General features: G+C 34.4%; 1 protein-coding gene across 2 annotated transcripts in view; it reads left to right on the forward strand.

Annotated features, from left to right (window-relative positions):
* The first annotated feature begins 246 nt into the window (after window positions 1-246).
* The window catches only part of LOC128866079 (UNC93-like protein), a 61,415-nt gene continuing 45,144 nt past the window's right edge, over window positions 247-16,517 (forward strand). Inside the window, exon 1 of one of the 2 annotated variants that reach the window (XM_054106573.1) lies at window positions 247-517. The gene's annotated coding sequence lies outside the window, so the exon portion shown is untranslated. The remainder of the gene's footprint in view (window positions 518-16,517) is intronic. The other variant, XM_054106574.1, reaches the window with a different exon arrangement.

A 16,517-nucleotide genomic window follows, 5' to 3' on the forward strand; every position in this document is an offset into this window, starting at 1 on the left:
TACAGTAGTAAATATGAAAAACCATGCATTCAAATTGGAATGGGCAATTTTGAATGGCAAATCATCGTACCGTCTCTAATATTTCATCAATTCGGCCTTCACAACCTTCCCAACATTCACGCGATTCTGGTTCTCCTCTTACTAAGATCGGCTTTTATCTCGTTACTTAATGCGATATGTTTAAGTAACAATAAAAGATTTGTACAAGATTTTTGTTTATGCTTTGACGACAGTGCCGAGAACAGTTCAAATTCAGTTGAGATCGTCAGTGGAGCAGTTCGGTTCGGTTGGTTTTGCTTCGTTGATTTACTGCCAAATGCGAGATTAAATAACTATCAACAATTTAAATAAATAAATGTAACTTATTTTGTGGCTTTTCTATTAAATGACTGTATTAGTTTAACGAGCCACTTAATAAATCACGCTGCAGTGTGTGCCGAGAAATAAAAAGTGAACTTGAAGGGTGAAACTGTTTGTGGTGAGAAAAATCGCTATTGCATTCATTAGTGTTTGCCAGGTGGGTCTGCAAAAATACACAGCTGGCTAGAAGTGGTGGTGTAGATAACAAATAAGTGATACACCTACAATAGCAACAACAATGTAATAAACGAATTAAGAGTGAAAAAGAAATGGAAATAAGAGAAGAAAACGGAAAAGTATTGCAGAAGAGTGATGCGGAAACCATCTATTTGTTTTTATCTATCAAAAAAGTCGTCTAATTAGAGTTTTCATGTTCTTGACTGTTATCAAGCAAATAGTTGCCTGAAATGCTTTCACGATTTCTATTCAAATAAATATTTATTATTGGTATGGAAGAGTGCGAAAGTTGTATATGTATATACTTATATATGCACAGTTGTGGAGTGAAATGCTTTATATTTATATGCGACATTTTGAAAAATTAATATTTGTGTTCGATGTTCACAAAAAAACCGTACTAGGGCAGTTTATAATTGAACGGATATGAGCCATTGGCAATTTATGAAGACCCATATTGTATTGCCGAGTTTAACAAAGTGCGCCAGTCGTTTCTTTCTCTTGCTAGCCGGCACCAGTTGGACACACCAAGTGAAGTCAGGTCCTTCTCCACCTGATCTTTCCAACGCAAAATTGAAATTGAGTTATGCCTATTTTCGTACCAAAGAATTTAAGCGAGTTGTTTTATGTATTTTTTATTTTATAAAAGCGAATATTAAGAAAGTATATTTAATAGCAACGTCCAAGGGCTCATATATACATATATGTATGCATATACATTTATTTATTTGACGCTTACACCCTTTATTGGGTGCTTGACCGAGCTCATCCTCCTATTTGTGGCGTGCCTCTTGATGTTGCTTCACAAATTTGAGCTCATACATAGGACAAAAATGTACCTTTCCAGGCACAGGTCTTTATAAAGAGCAGCTAGAAGCCATTGAGCTTACTTACTTTTTACATTGTACTCGTATTAATTAGCTGTTGTCATCTAAAACTTTCTTAACCTTATGAAATTCGCAATTGCCGTATGGTACGCTTGTAAAATCTCAACCGACTTTTACCAGAGAAAGCGAGCCATTGTGCGCACCGTGGCAAACTTAGCAGGAGAGGGGCTTTTGCGTGAAGTACAAGTAATATGCGCGATAGTTTAAGTGTCTGTGAATCTAAATGTGCTCGTGATATCAAAAAAGAAGCTGCTTTATTATTCGCGTCGGTGGCATGCACCTATCCTATACTCTACAATTCTCATCAGGCTAATAAAATGAATATTATAATACTTAAGCATCAGCGAAAATATGGCCGTTTACAGGTGTCTGCCCCTTTAAAAAACTCTATACTGATACTTATAACTTTTAATAAATCTTAAAATTATCATTTAATTTTTTCAAAATAAACTACAAAAAATCTTATTTTCACAAAAGCTTGCGACAATTTCCTAAATACTTGGATCACTTGACAAGGAGCTTCACTCTTAGGCTAAATTATTTAATCTTTCAATTTTATATTTAAATAAGTAATCTACTCTGTAAGATTGTAAATAATTGATCGAATTGAACTCATTACATTTCCGCTTTACAAGCCGTTCTCTCTTCTCCTTAGCTAAAAAAAGTCATTAATAAGCCAATCTGTGCACTGCAACTTTCAAGAAAAAAAATTAAAAATAAAACAGCAAATTACCATTATCACACCCAGCACTTTAATTGCTAATAGCTGTTCTGAATTCTAAGCAGTGCTTAGCGTTTTTGAACTCATAAAATATGTAACAGCATAGTTAAACTTTAACTTTTCTCGCTGTCATTTTGCAATTTATTACTAATTGTGAGCAGCGTGACAAGCGGTACTGCACTTCTTGTCACGATAAAATGCAGCACGAATACCAATTGGCAGCAGCTGTTCCACTGTTGTTTTTCTGGCCTCATTTTTATTTGAATTATTTTTATGTTTTAAGTTTGATTTCAGTTAAATTGTATTGCGCTGTTAATTATTTTGTTATCTAAGTAACATTCACTAAGTAACATTCTGTCGTAGTTTTATTTGCAAAGCCCAGCTGTGTCTCAGATTAACGTACGCAGGTGTATGTTAACGAGATTTTTACAAGTATGTATGAGCAATGTTATTAACATACTCGTATAACTTACACGCCCACGCGCCAGATTTTAAAATATCTAGCATGGGTAACAGGTGTATGTTGCTTAGAATATAAGTTGTTTCTATTTTTGTTTTGTTTATGCAGAAGTGAAAGTTATATCATCAGTTATAAATTTAAAAATGTATATCTTAATTATTGGGTGCAGGGAAACAAATTCTTCCCACAAGGCCTTTAAAAATATATGGAACTATCTTTGCTGAATTTTTATTTGGGAAAAAATTAAAATGACAAATAAAACGGCAATTTAATTGACTGTTCAGCTGCTACACCTTACTGACAGAGGTGAGCTAATCACTTAATAATTTAACGCGTTTGTTTAACTTCATATTTATGTATGAGGAAATTGTGTTGAATTTTTTTATTCAATTTTTTTTTCATGCTATATTTGTTGCATAAAATGTATTTAGTTGTGCACTGAAATGAGGTCTGCTCAATGATTTAATTATTTACTTTGTGCATTTAATGACTAATTAATTTAAATTAAAACAAATTGGATGCAGTGCTTTTCAATTTTCCAGTCTTTAGCACGATATAGCAAACCATTTCGTATGATCAAATTCAATTTACTGATACACAGATGCTCCATTGTGGTGCTAGTGCATTTGACAAATCCCTTATTGTATTGAAAAAATGTATATGTGATAATAAAATAATAACTTGCTGATTAAAAGCTTGCATTAAAAATTTTTTTGCACAAAGCGTGACTTCGCAAGTGCCAGTTGATCGTTCTGACATGCTTTTTTTAACTTAGTTCGGATATTTATTTATTCATTTACATTATTTCAAGGTTAATTTACGAATAGTCATATTGCAGTTTATTTTAGGTGGCAGTAGAAGCTTAATTATACAAAACTTCGTAGTGGTAAAAAATACAAAATATATACAAAAATATACAAAATTTGTGTTTTAACTACAAGTGAAGGTACTTGAAAAATAAGTAAACTTTAGTGAAATCAGCCTTTAATTATATTAGTCTTCATACATTGCCAGTCGCCTTGCTCGTTTGTAAAATTGTTGCATGTGAAATCGTCTCTTCATTGAGCATTGATTCCCTACATAATTAAACTGAAATTGTTTCTGCTTTGCTTTAATGTTTCATAAATCTTCTTGTTTCTTGAATTTCCATTTCTTTTTTTGGTATCAGAATGGCCTGTTACGCTCAACATGTCTGAGCTTGGCACGCGCCTTTTGACTGACCTGACCTAACCTAAGTTATGATAGTCTTAGGACGTTGCACTGAAATTGTTACCACTACTTCTTTTCTAGATACTAGCGCAGTATGTCGCACTTAAAGCTTGGCGAACGGAAGCTGCGCTATGCATGCACAACTTTTCTAAAATTTATCACAGATAGTTTCAGAAGCCTTTAACAAATACCAAGCCTTTGTTTTTGTTGTACGTCGGAAGCTATTGCTTGTTAGTGGGAATCACTTTATTGTTTAAATACCAAAAATCAATATTTATGAGGTGGTGTTATTAAGGAATAAAATTGCATTATGCGCCTTCTTCTTCTGGTCTTCTTAACGAATTGAGCGCACAACTCAGCAAAAAACTTGTATTTTTTGAAAGCCGTTTAAAACATCGCCGATAAAAACCGAAATCCTGGCAATCAAGCACAAAGTTATATGTAAAACCCACAAGCTTTCCCCATATGCTATCTGCCTGTCAGTGAATGTTTGCTCAAGCTGATGGTCCGTAAAATTTATGAAGCACTCCATAGACTTGTTGCAAGCAATTTTCATAGTTTAGCCACAGTGCAAGATATGCACTCGACTATCACCTGAATTCGAAGAGATATGTACTACGCGCATACCTACACACATCACCTGCCAAAAACCGTGTAACAACTCCAACCACTTTTCCGCTGGCAGGCATTTATTGGATTATTTAAAGCATATACATACATAAGTAAGTCCTATGTGTCATATGTTTCCTGCTGCTAACCGCTTGAAGCGCACACATGCCTGAATGCATGCACTTGCCTCGCAGTGGCATTGGCGTGGTGCTTATGAATACTATGTAGTTATATACGACACATGCGTGAAATATGGGCTATTGATTGCAACACCCGACTGTAAGTGCGGTCGTGAATTTTTTATCCCTTGCAATACCACATATTTCCATTTGCATGTGGTACATGTGAACACATATACTTTTGCTATGCTTTCGACACAGTCCGTGTTGTGAGCTGTGAAAATGAAAGTTTTGTCAGTGAGCGCGAGCATTGCCATTTTATTTAGTTTTATTAAGCTTTTTTCGCCCGGTTGGTGATTTTGCTGCAAGCCCCACGTACAAAATATGTAAATATTGTATCCGGTACAATTTCAAAAATATTAATTGTCTATTTCGCGGTTCTATGAATTTAATTTGCCCACTGCACACACCATATTTTCCATGACTTGCATATGAAGGCTTAGCAATTTCGATAGAATACATTATTTTTTATGTAAGTTCAATAAAAGCTTAAGTGTAGTTATTTTTTCTCTTTTTATGCTTTGTTTAATTTGGCTGTGCGAATGTTTAAAAAAATTAGATTTTCACCTGTAGAACAAGCGCCATTTACTGCCAAATTTTTTAACTTCATGTGCAGTATTTGTTTTTATATTTCAATGCGCTTTGCGGTGGTTTTGTTTGCGATTTTCCATGTAACCAAGCGAGATATAATATTTTAGAAAAAACAAACATTTAAATAAATAATATTTTTATGGAAGCCACTCAACTGAACGAAATTGCGGGGAAATGGAACACTTACATATTACGTTCATAAACCCAATAAAAATTTAAATAATTTTTTTTATAACCAAAATCATTGACCGCGCTAAAATAATACAAAATAGTTAGGAAATATTTTGAATGAGTATTAAGGGATTTATTGGTTGTAAAAACTCATGTTACTTTCTATCAAATTATAATACTATTTCATGCTGCAAAAAACTCATGAAGAGGAAATGTTGATGCAAGCACATAATACAAAATAAAATGGAGAGCAAATTTTTTTGTAAAAAGAAAGCCAATTAAAAGCAAAAATTTAAAAAAAATTTAAAAATTAAAAAAAAAAAATTACTTTTCCGCACCTACCGAGAAAACTTATGCCACATACATAGTTTAAAATAAGACCTAAGTACATTAATGAACTCAATGCTATATATACATATATGCAGTATTTTTTTGCTGCATGAGAACTATCGATATCGATAACTATGGTTTGACAACTGATAATGGCAAACTGTTATGTTCTATATGGTTTTGCAAGTCATCATGAGTCGTTGAGAATAGATGAAACAACTGGTGTCAATAAACATATCCGGCCGGCTTTGGAACAGAGCTGAGTAAAATTACATTTATTTGTAAAATAGTAGGTCATACCAGTTTTATGATGTATAACCATACTCGTTAGCTGCGCATCTTGCTCGATAACTTTATTGTTGCTTTCACATTAAATTTTTTCTCATAGAGACTGCGTGCAGTGGTGAATAGAAGAGGCCTCATGTAACTCGTACTCCGGCGTATATATGCCGGACATATTCAAAGAATAAATACCACGAAATTATTAAAAAATAAATAAATAAATAAAAAATTATTGGCGCGTACACTTCTGTTAGGCATTTGGCCTAGCTCCAGATTCCACCAGACTATATAAAAAAATTATCTTAAAAAATACCTGATACATACAAAAATTATAAGCTACTAATTACTTACGAGCCCTAAGATTCGCTATTTTTGTTTATTTCGTATAAGTATATCAAGTTCTTCGGATATTTCCCTAAATTTGTATGACTGTGAATAGATATATAGTAAACAGGCCCAAAATTAATCACCCTATAGGAAGATTTATAATTATTGCAAATGGCGCCATACGCCAATCATATTTGATATTTGTGAACTAGACAACTGCAGTATGCAAAGAGACAAGCAATGGAGCGCGTAAAGGGTAAACTAAATACTTCCACAACTCAAAATAATTTGTTTATTATTTAATCAAAAAAGAGACTTAGATGATTAATTTGTACATGTTGACTTTACATATGCACATATTTATTTCATGTTGTATTTTGCATGAGACTTTGAGATCAAATGTCTTGAGTGTGCAGGTAACATTTCCCTGATCTGGGTTCCAGGACACCGGAACATAAAGGGAAATGAAACTGCTGATTAGCTTACCAAGAAGAGGTCAACTGAATTGGTCTCAGAAGTCTCGCACTCGGTTATCGGCGTACCATTGACTCTTGTTAAAGGCGAATTGCACAACTTATTTCTAAGGAAAGCACTGATTACATGCAGCTTCATTTCTTCATGTACAATTTCGAAAATCCTATGCTCCCAGTACAAGAGATGCAGGACTCAGAAAGTACCGATAATTGGACGATTGGCACTTATACAGAAATGCTAGGTTTATCATTTAACCCCCATTATAGCAGCCGTAGACAACTTTCAGCATAGGAGAGTGTTGAGCACTTTCTCCGTAAAATGTCCGAGCATGGCAGTCAGTCGATTAAGGTCACTGGGAGCTCCGTTCTTCGACATCCTGGGGCAGTGTTCCAACCTAAACCCCATCAACCTTCCCCTTACATCAATAGCTCTGACTGTAGATATCTGCCCGTTGGAGGTCTCAGAATGGTATCAAAATCGCGCTTTAGTTCTACTTGGGGAGTACTTCAACTATTTCACTTCGAAGACTGGAGGACTATGGCTTTGTTCAGCTAAAGTTTTATACTCATAACATACTTTCAGCATTATATACCTACTTAAAATTCGTTAGGTAGTGTTACTATATGTATATATATAAGTTTGCAAATTATAATTAAATTGATGTTTTTAAAAAATAGTTACAGCTTTTAACTCTTCTTTATTTCATTTCAAACTTCAGACTGACTATATGTACACTCTCAATACTTCCTTATTACATTTTATTTGCCTGATTAAAATTATTAGTAAATACGATACAAATACCTTTGCATTTCCGGCACGCTTTATTATTTTATGTTGACCTTATGCCTGCTCACAATTTTGTTAGTATCGAGTTCACTCGAATTCTGTGGGAAAGTAATAAATTGAATTTGAATTTTACTGGTGTTAACTTATATAAGTGTATATATATATGCCTTCCTTTAACTCCTCGTTGGCAAATTAAATTCAACTGTATGTATTAGGGCGGGTCGATTTAAAAATCGCTCATTGCTCTGTGAAAATCGTATTCAAGGGATCAAAATAAGAAACTTTGCCGAAGGAACCATACCTCTAAAACGAATTCTGATGTCCCCCAATTTAGGTCGAACTTTTGGGTAGGGGCAAATTTTGAAAAATCACACTTTGACCCATTTAGAGTACTCCAATCGAGTCCAAATGTATGACCGACCCCCACTAACATTGGACGGCCGATCCACCCATGCCATTGGCACACCCACTGGAACTCCCCTGGGGGGTTCCCCATACAATCATTTCAAAATATCACCATTTTTGGCCTTTACATGAAAAAATCAGCTAAATGGCTATGTTTTTTCTTTATTTTTATTTAATTATAATAATTATTATTATTTATTTATAATAATAATATCTATTTTTTCTCTTAAGAAATTTATTTAGTCAGAACATATGTAAATGAAAAAATTAATTTAAGTGAAAAGAAACTAAAAAGTTCGACCCAAATTGGGGGACATCAGAACTCGTTTTAGAGGTATGGTTCCTTCGGCAAAGTTTCTTATTTTGATCCCTAGAATATGATTTTCACAGAACAATGGGCGATTTTTTTGCCTCCCCACAAAAGAAACTAAAAGTTCGACCCAAATTGGGGGACATCAAAATTCGTTTTAGAGGTATGGTTCCTTCGGCAAAGTTTCTTATTTTGATCCCTAGAACATGATTTTCACAGAACAATGGGCGATTTTTTTGCCTCCCCACAAATCGCCCGGCCTAGTATGTATTAGGGTTTGCAGCCCCGGGATTCCGGGATCCCGGGGTTTTTTCAAATCCCGAAATCCCGAGATTGAAATAACTAATCCCGGGATATAATTTTTGTCTGAATTATATTTTGAAATTTTTTTCTCATCAAAATTTTCTAAGAATATAATTCTCAGAAAATTTATTTTTTTTTTATGAAATATGTACGTAGAATTTTTTGTTTTGGAAACGGAATGACACCGCGCCGTTCCGCGCCGCCATTCCGTAAATTTCTGTTAAAGAAAACACTCAATCACAACAAAAATACAGTAAAAAAAAGGAACGGCACGGCGCGGTATCATTCTGTTTTCAGCATTACAGAGAACGTAAATTCATAGAGAAGGCGCAGTCCCGGCCCGTTCCTCCTAACAAAATACGGGTAGGAAAATGAAATCAGCACAAGTTAACATTAGGAAATTAATTAATATGGCTGCCGGAGAGAAATGAGAGGGAGAGAGTGATACGCAATGTAAAAAAATGTAGTTTACATTACCTTACATTTGCTTGCGTACAGAACAGATAAGAGTTGTTCATTTGATATGTCCATATGATTTGTATGCATGTATACAGATTTGTTCTTTTTGGTTTTTTTATGAAAATTGCGCGTAATTTAGGACATATGTATGTAATTAAGTTATGAAAATTGCGCGAAACAGAGAGTGACTCGAGCCAGGAGCAAGATATTTTTGACAGCGATGGATTCCTTGACAGTAGTCAGAGTCGTAGAAGAAATGAGATAACCGAAACAAGTATTGGTCCACTGATAAATAAGGTACGAAAAATCATATCAATGTTCAGAAGGTCACCAACAAAGAATGATTTATTACAACAATATATCCGAGCAGAATTTGGCAAGGACATTGTCTTATTACAAGACTGCAAGACGAGGTGGAGCAGTCTTTTGTCAATGGTGGAACGTTTCTATTTACTGAAAGATTGCACACAAAAAGCATTAATAGACATAAAAAATACAGATAAATCACTAGATTTATCTCATGATGATATTCAAATGTTATTTGATATAATTACTGCTCTTGTACCAATAAAAACAACTGTTGAAGCACTCTGTCGTCGAGATAGCAATCTGTTTACAGCAGACATAGCCATTAATTTTATGCTAAAGAAGCTTAAAGATGCAAACAGTGCTATAAGTAAAAAATTATATGCAGCTCTCATTCTTCGTATGGAAGAACGCCGCACAGATCTAAGTGGTTTACTGCAACACTTACACAATGGTATAAGCAACGTCTCAGGAATAGATTTTGTCACAGTTCCTTCTTCAATTAAATGCCGTAAATTAATAGTGGACTTGCTTGAAAGACTAGACGCTTCAAATCCCACTGCATTACTAACAGCTCATGCAACTGGATCTTCTATTTCAAATGAGGTAAACCTTGAAATTGATTCAGAATTTGATTCAATAACTGAATCAATTTGTACACAAAAACCATTAAGTGTAGCAGAAGAACTAGATAAAGTTATTAAAGAGGGATATGCACCAATGCAGCCTATTAGATTTGAGACACTGTCATCAAAAATTCAAAAAGAAATGTCTCTTTTTGAAAATGGAGGGAGACGTGGTGACTACCTGGAAAGAACATACTCCTATTTAATGACGATAAAACCTACTAGTGTAGAGTCTGAACGAGCATTTTCTTCGGCAGGACAATTTGCAACAAAAATAAGAAGCCGTTTGAACGATGAAACGCTGGACGAGTTGTGTTTTCTAAAAGCTTATTTACAACAACACAAGAAATGTTAATTTCATTATGTATTATACTATTTTTTATTAGTTTTTTATGATGAATTAAGTTTTGTTTTGTTTTGTTTCAATAAATAATAATATTAAACCAATTTTTTAATTATGTTTTCAGTTTTTTTGTACTTTCAACTATGATAATGTGTAAGTATTTTTCATAAATAGTCCAATCCTAATCCCGGTACCAATCCCGGGATCCCGGGATTTGGATAATGTAATCCCGAAATCCCGGGATTGAAAATATAACACGGGATTGCAAACCCTAGTATGTATGCATATCTGCCGAGAGTTCCCCTATCCGCCACCTGGGCAGGCGACCGTTGGGAGATAGGCAAGTAAATAAGCTAAACCCATTTTGTTTCCAATTACTAGCGCTGGTAGCTTTTCTTATTCAAAACTGTGTAACTGCTTTTGTCCACTTTTTAAATTTTTTTTGGTAGCAATGAAAAGTACGAAAGTCTGATAGCCTTGGTACTTATATGTGAAGTCTAGTTTGATAATTTTAGCAAGCCATGTATATTTCTATGATGATTGTATTGCAGCTGAAAATACTAATGTGAAATGGAAATATGTATCATAGCCACGCGAGTAGGAAAGCCGGTCAAAGCTCTAACAACAAACGTGATTTGTTTACTTTTATGATTGCACGGTTCGTTGTATTTATTTGTAGTGGTAAATGTCCAGCTATATATGTGCATACAAATGTGCGTGCCAAAGTCATATACCCTTTTTCTAGCACACACCTATCGAGTATGTACATCTACACATATCGAGTATGTACATCTACTCCCATTGTTGCATTTTTGAGGGTGCAGGTGGAATATAAATGATGTCCTCAAGTCCTCAAGTCTTTGTTTAGTGGTGGCAATCGTTTATTAGCTCTGTCAATATCCAGCCATGTGTATAGTGTGAGGGCATATGTGTAAGAGCAGTTCACGTCTGCTCCAGTTTCTGATTTTCTGATATGTGACCTTCCCATTTATTCCTTTCGATTTTTTGGTGGGGTTCTATTGAATAGAATGCAGCAAACAAATATTCGCTTATGTCGCTTAGTCAGCGACTGATCCTTTTTGCATTTGTCATATGGTGAATGACGTGAAATATTATGAATTATATGGTACTATATTTCGTACACCCTGATGGTTAAAAATTGTATACGAGCAGGAAATAAAAAGTAGGTCATTGTTGATGTCCGTGGCAGAGCGCACAGTAGTTCCCAAGCAGACGACAATCCCAACTGAAGGAAATTTAAAAATTATTTTTATTATATTTTTCTTTATTCGCTATTTGTAGAAATTGTCTGGATTCCTTCGGAGATAGTAGTAAATGGTAGATATTTTTCAATCGTTTTAACAGAAGTTTGATTTAAATGATCTTCCGATGGATGAATAATTTTGACAATTTTTTATGACTTTTATACTATAATATAATATATATACATAACATCGAGCCCTAAACAATATTTGAAAGATATTTCTTCACTTCATATTCTTAGTGGTACACGAGAAAGTCCATCAAAAGAAAATAAGGAGGAGAGCAAGAGATTGAGAGATCTACAAACAAAATTCCACACTTCTCCTATTTAACTATGTACTCAATACGAGGGTGGAGAGCCTTTGTATTTTGCGCCCAATAATGAAAACAGAGTAAAGTGATAATGCAAATGGCACTTTTGCCACTCAGAAGTAGATACCTCCTAAATGTGCTGCTAAAAAGCCTCAACAGTTTTTTCAGGCGATGAAAACTTTTACCTCGTATTTGATTTTTGATTTTCAGGAACTGAAAGAAGTAATTAGGTGCCAAATCAAAAACAAAACCAAAAACTCTCTTGTGTGAGCCGTTACGTGAGAGCTTGCACTTCTGGCAAATAAATCGTTCTACTACTCAGAATTGACTGTTTTCAGTTTCCCGTCTTTTAGTGGGTCAATTGCAACATGACCAGATTTTTCAAAAAACCATGAGAGCATTTACGATTGCGGTTTTGTTTCCGACTCATTTGCAGAGATCCGAGTTTCGTCACCTGTTACGGTATCGTAGACGTGCTTTGAACCAATCGACATGAGCCCTTTCTTGGGCAATTGGGCAAATATCCAAAGCGTACAACTCTTCTTGACGACCGAATGTTCATGCAATATTGAATATAAACTGGTCCCACTAATGCCCGAGAAGGCCTCCATTTCGCTATATGTTACATGAATTACAAGGACTCAAAAGCTATTTTCTACTTGTTTTAACTATCCTTTTTATATTAAAAGAACAAACAAATTTTTACTATTTATTACTATTTTTTAGTAACAGCTACGAGAATGTGTAGCGGTAACATATCCACGAGATATAGGCTTAGACATAACATAAAATATGCATATGTCTGTCTTTTTCGCATATTCTAAGTTTAATACAGATGACCCACGAAATTTTTTGTTTGTTTATATTAAATACATTTTTTAATATGTCACCATACATTTCATATGTATATTTTATATTTTAATTAATTTCATCTGCATACTTTGTATTTCCTCTCAGCCATGCGCCTTTTTGGATAATGTTAAAGCTACATTTGTATGTAGGTCAGATTTGGTCTTGACTGTTCGCATACAGGCACTTATTTTCTTTTATCAACATTTATTTTATTGAGTGCATTGAGCAGAAGCAATGTCGGGAAGTTTTAACAGAGCTCTGTGCGAGCAGAGAATCATGCGCTCTTCAATATTGTGCCACTGCTGACATGCTTTTGCTTTTAATTCTCAATTGATTTACAGTTTACAGTTTTCCGTTTAGAGTTGTAATAGCATGAATGTTGTTTGAATTAAAGACAACTCATAACATAAATTATGTGCTCCCTAATATGTATGTCTGAATGGTTGTTGAAATTTGAGATACCTCTCATTTAATTTGCCAGGAACCATTTATTACCGTATTACCGTTTATTGCAGCATTTACCCAAGTAAATATAAATATTGCAGATATCTAGAAGAAATTTGAATCAGATGTTCATCTCATTGAAAGTAGGCAACTAATTGAAATGTATAAAATCAGTAGTTCTTAAAAAAGGTTGAAAAAGGTAACTACGGCTGCCAAAAATATAACAAACTTTTGAAAGAGCTGAAAATTTTGATGAGTCTAAGGCTAATAAAACAGTTGCACAAAATTGAAGTACTATACTTATGTTAAATGATACTAAGGTTATAAATTGGTATGCCCCCTATGGCAATGATATTTCATCAAAAACTGAAGCCGGGCGTGTTTAGTTCGTTCCGCTTGAATTTATATCTTTCTTTGCTTGTTATGAATTTGTATTCTCGAATAATACATTCTACTTATATTTTCTTGCCGTAGTTGGCATCCGACACATTCCATGCCAAAGGCTATTTATTGAATATATAGGGCAAACTAATACTTTTAAACTAACTTTTTAAATCGATACTTTTGCAATACAAATTTATTTCACAAAACACGATTTTTCCGCTGTCCTTTAATACGAAACTCTTACATTGTTTTTTCCCCGCTTTGTGACAATTTTCCTTTACTCCACTTTTTTTCATTTCCCCATCGTATTTTGCGCTTTGCTCTGCAAACGCATGCCAAGAGCTACACAAAAAATATCACACAACGGTGTGCTGTTTTTGTTGGCATCACATTCAATGGCTTTCTTCTTTTTATGATTATGTAAGCCTGGGAATGACAAGAAGCATAGCGACTGATTGCTTTGTGGCATCGTTAAAATAATGAAGAATTTTGATCTGTTCACTTGTTATGAGAGGGGATTGTAGCTAAATATGTATGAATGAGTATGGTAAATACGAGTATATCGGGTGTTGTTCTAGTTGCATAAGAACTGTCGATTTTGACATATAATTATAGTTCCTGTTCAATAAGTCTTCCTAATTGTGGAAATTTACTTTAAAAAAAAAATATATACATATATATATATATAATAAATCTGTACGCAAAGTTTATAGATAACTGTTGCTTATTTCTTTCGAAATTAGGAAGGAGTTGCCGTTACGATGAATATCGAGCGCTATCGAGATATGCTGACTGAGTTTTTGTTTCCAAACTAAACAAGAGTTAGCTTAACAATCGATTTTTTACAATATTCAAGCCACCATCTTACTAAAATAATAAATGTATGAAATTAACTACAAAACTACAATAAAACAATTTCTTTCCGGCAATATTTCTGTTTTGTATTATCATTTTATGTTTTCAAACTCTTAAAAACACACTCGATGTAACTTGATTAGATAAGTATGTACGCAGGTTTTGATTCTATTCTCCAGATATATGTACGTAATTTGTCACTGGACGTATTAAAGTTTCTTTGCTCCTAAGCTTTAAAAAGTAATTGCTGCTCTCAGTTGTGCTGACTTTGCAACAGTAATATTTGTATGTACGTGTGTTTGCAAGTCTCTCATTCGATTTGTCTTGCTGTAGGTCAGTGATGGATATTGGCGCTAAATCGAAATTATATTGCTATAACACAAAAGTGAAGTGATTGGCTTGCTTGGAACTATTGGAGCTCATTGCGAACTTAATTTTATGGTTATGTATTAGTGATATAAGATAACAGTTTTATTCCATATAATAGTAACGACTTGAATCCATTTGGGATGTGTTAGCAAATTTTAAGTGATCACTGGATAATGGTTTTACACACCGGCACAAATTTTTGAGTGAAGAAATGTAATCAATTTTTCCAAAGGTTTTTGACAAGCATCTTAAGAAAATGATGTCTTGAAATTTTTACTGCAGCCTAACCCTAAGGATGCTTGAATTTAGTTTCACACTTCTGTACCTTTTAAAATTGTATTTTGTTAAAATACCGATTTTGTGTTTGAAAAATTTTTTTTATGCACTGAAAGTGCAAAATATACTGATGCATTATACCATAAAATACATTGTTAAAGTTGCTGATATGCAAATTGATATGTAGGTGAAATTTACCTCCGAGAAAGTTATAATTTCTAAGCAGCGCCATATGATGAAATCACTTCAAATTTATTCGTTCTTTTATTAAGACATTTCCTTTTATTCTTTTTCTGAAATCAAAAATCTTATCTAGCTTTAACTCACTAATAATTATCATGTGTGTGTCGCATAATTAAAACACAATGCTTTAATTACCTTTCCCACACAAAAAAGCTTCAATTTATCTGAAAATTTGCAAAGTTGTTTGAATACCAATTTTTATAATCATTTGACATAATCCCTTGCAGCACATGTTCATACCCACTATTCATTCATCCATTTTCGAGGCTTGAAGAACTCTGATTAAATTAAGGTGAATTAAATATGGGAAGCTGGCACACATGCATATATGTATATGCAAGCAAACATGCCGTTTAGTAATACCCACTAGCACAAAGTTCATTATTCGCAATTCGCAAATTTTACGCAGGTCTGCCCTAGGAACTCTCAAATGTTACCGTTTATACATTTTATATAGCGGAACGAGGTCTAAAATCGATAGATCCCATCTAATTGCATGAATTAGCAGCAATGGCTATCGGCCTGACTTGTATTTGCCACATTATAGTAACATCCAAAGTAGTAGTTGAATGTATTGTAGAATTATTCTTAAAGAGTTGGCTAGGCAGTACACCACGTTATCTGGGTTACTGGACATAGAGAAATTCCTGCAAATTGTATCGCGATTGAGCTGATTAAGAGAGGAACTAATCTTAAATCAGTCAGTTCGGTCCAATACACATGAGGGTATTCTTTTATTTCCTACAAGCTTCGGATCAGGTCGATCTACATCGTGCAAACTAACCGTAGATGGGTTACGGAGTCCATTTGTGCGTTTAATCTACAAGGAATGAGCACGGAACTAGACCTCATTAATCTAGACCGGCCTTCCATTAGTATGAAGATTACATCGCCTGGCACCTAATGGGAACACTTTAGTAAGGTATGGGGTTCCACTCAAATGATTTCCGTCTCAGCGGTGGAAGCGAGGAGGAGGTGAAGAGAGTTGGACACTTCTCCTGCCCCTGCCCCTGTCCCGCGTCATATCGCTGTATGACTTCTTACTTCTTTAGATGTCTAGCACACTTGGAATCCGTAGCCTTCCACAGTATTTTATCGTTTATTCTAGAGACGAAATCTTTTCATCAAATGGAGAATTACGAGTGGAACTTGAGTCCAAGCTTGTGATATCACAATGGGCCACCGTAACCTAAGTTAACCTAAC

The sequence above is a fragment of the Anastrepha ludens genome, chromosome 6 (genome assembly GCF_028408465.1).
Source record: "Anastrepha ludens isolate Willacy chromosome 6, idAnaLude1.1, whole genome shotgun sequence".
Classification (NCBI taxonomy): Eukaryota; Metazoa; Arthropoda; class Insecta; order Diptera; family Tephritidae; genus Anastrepha; species Anastrepha ludens.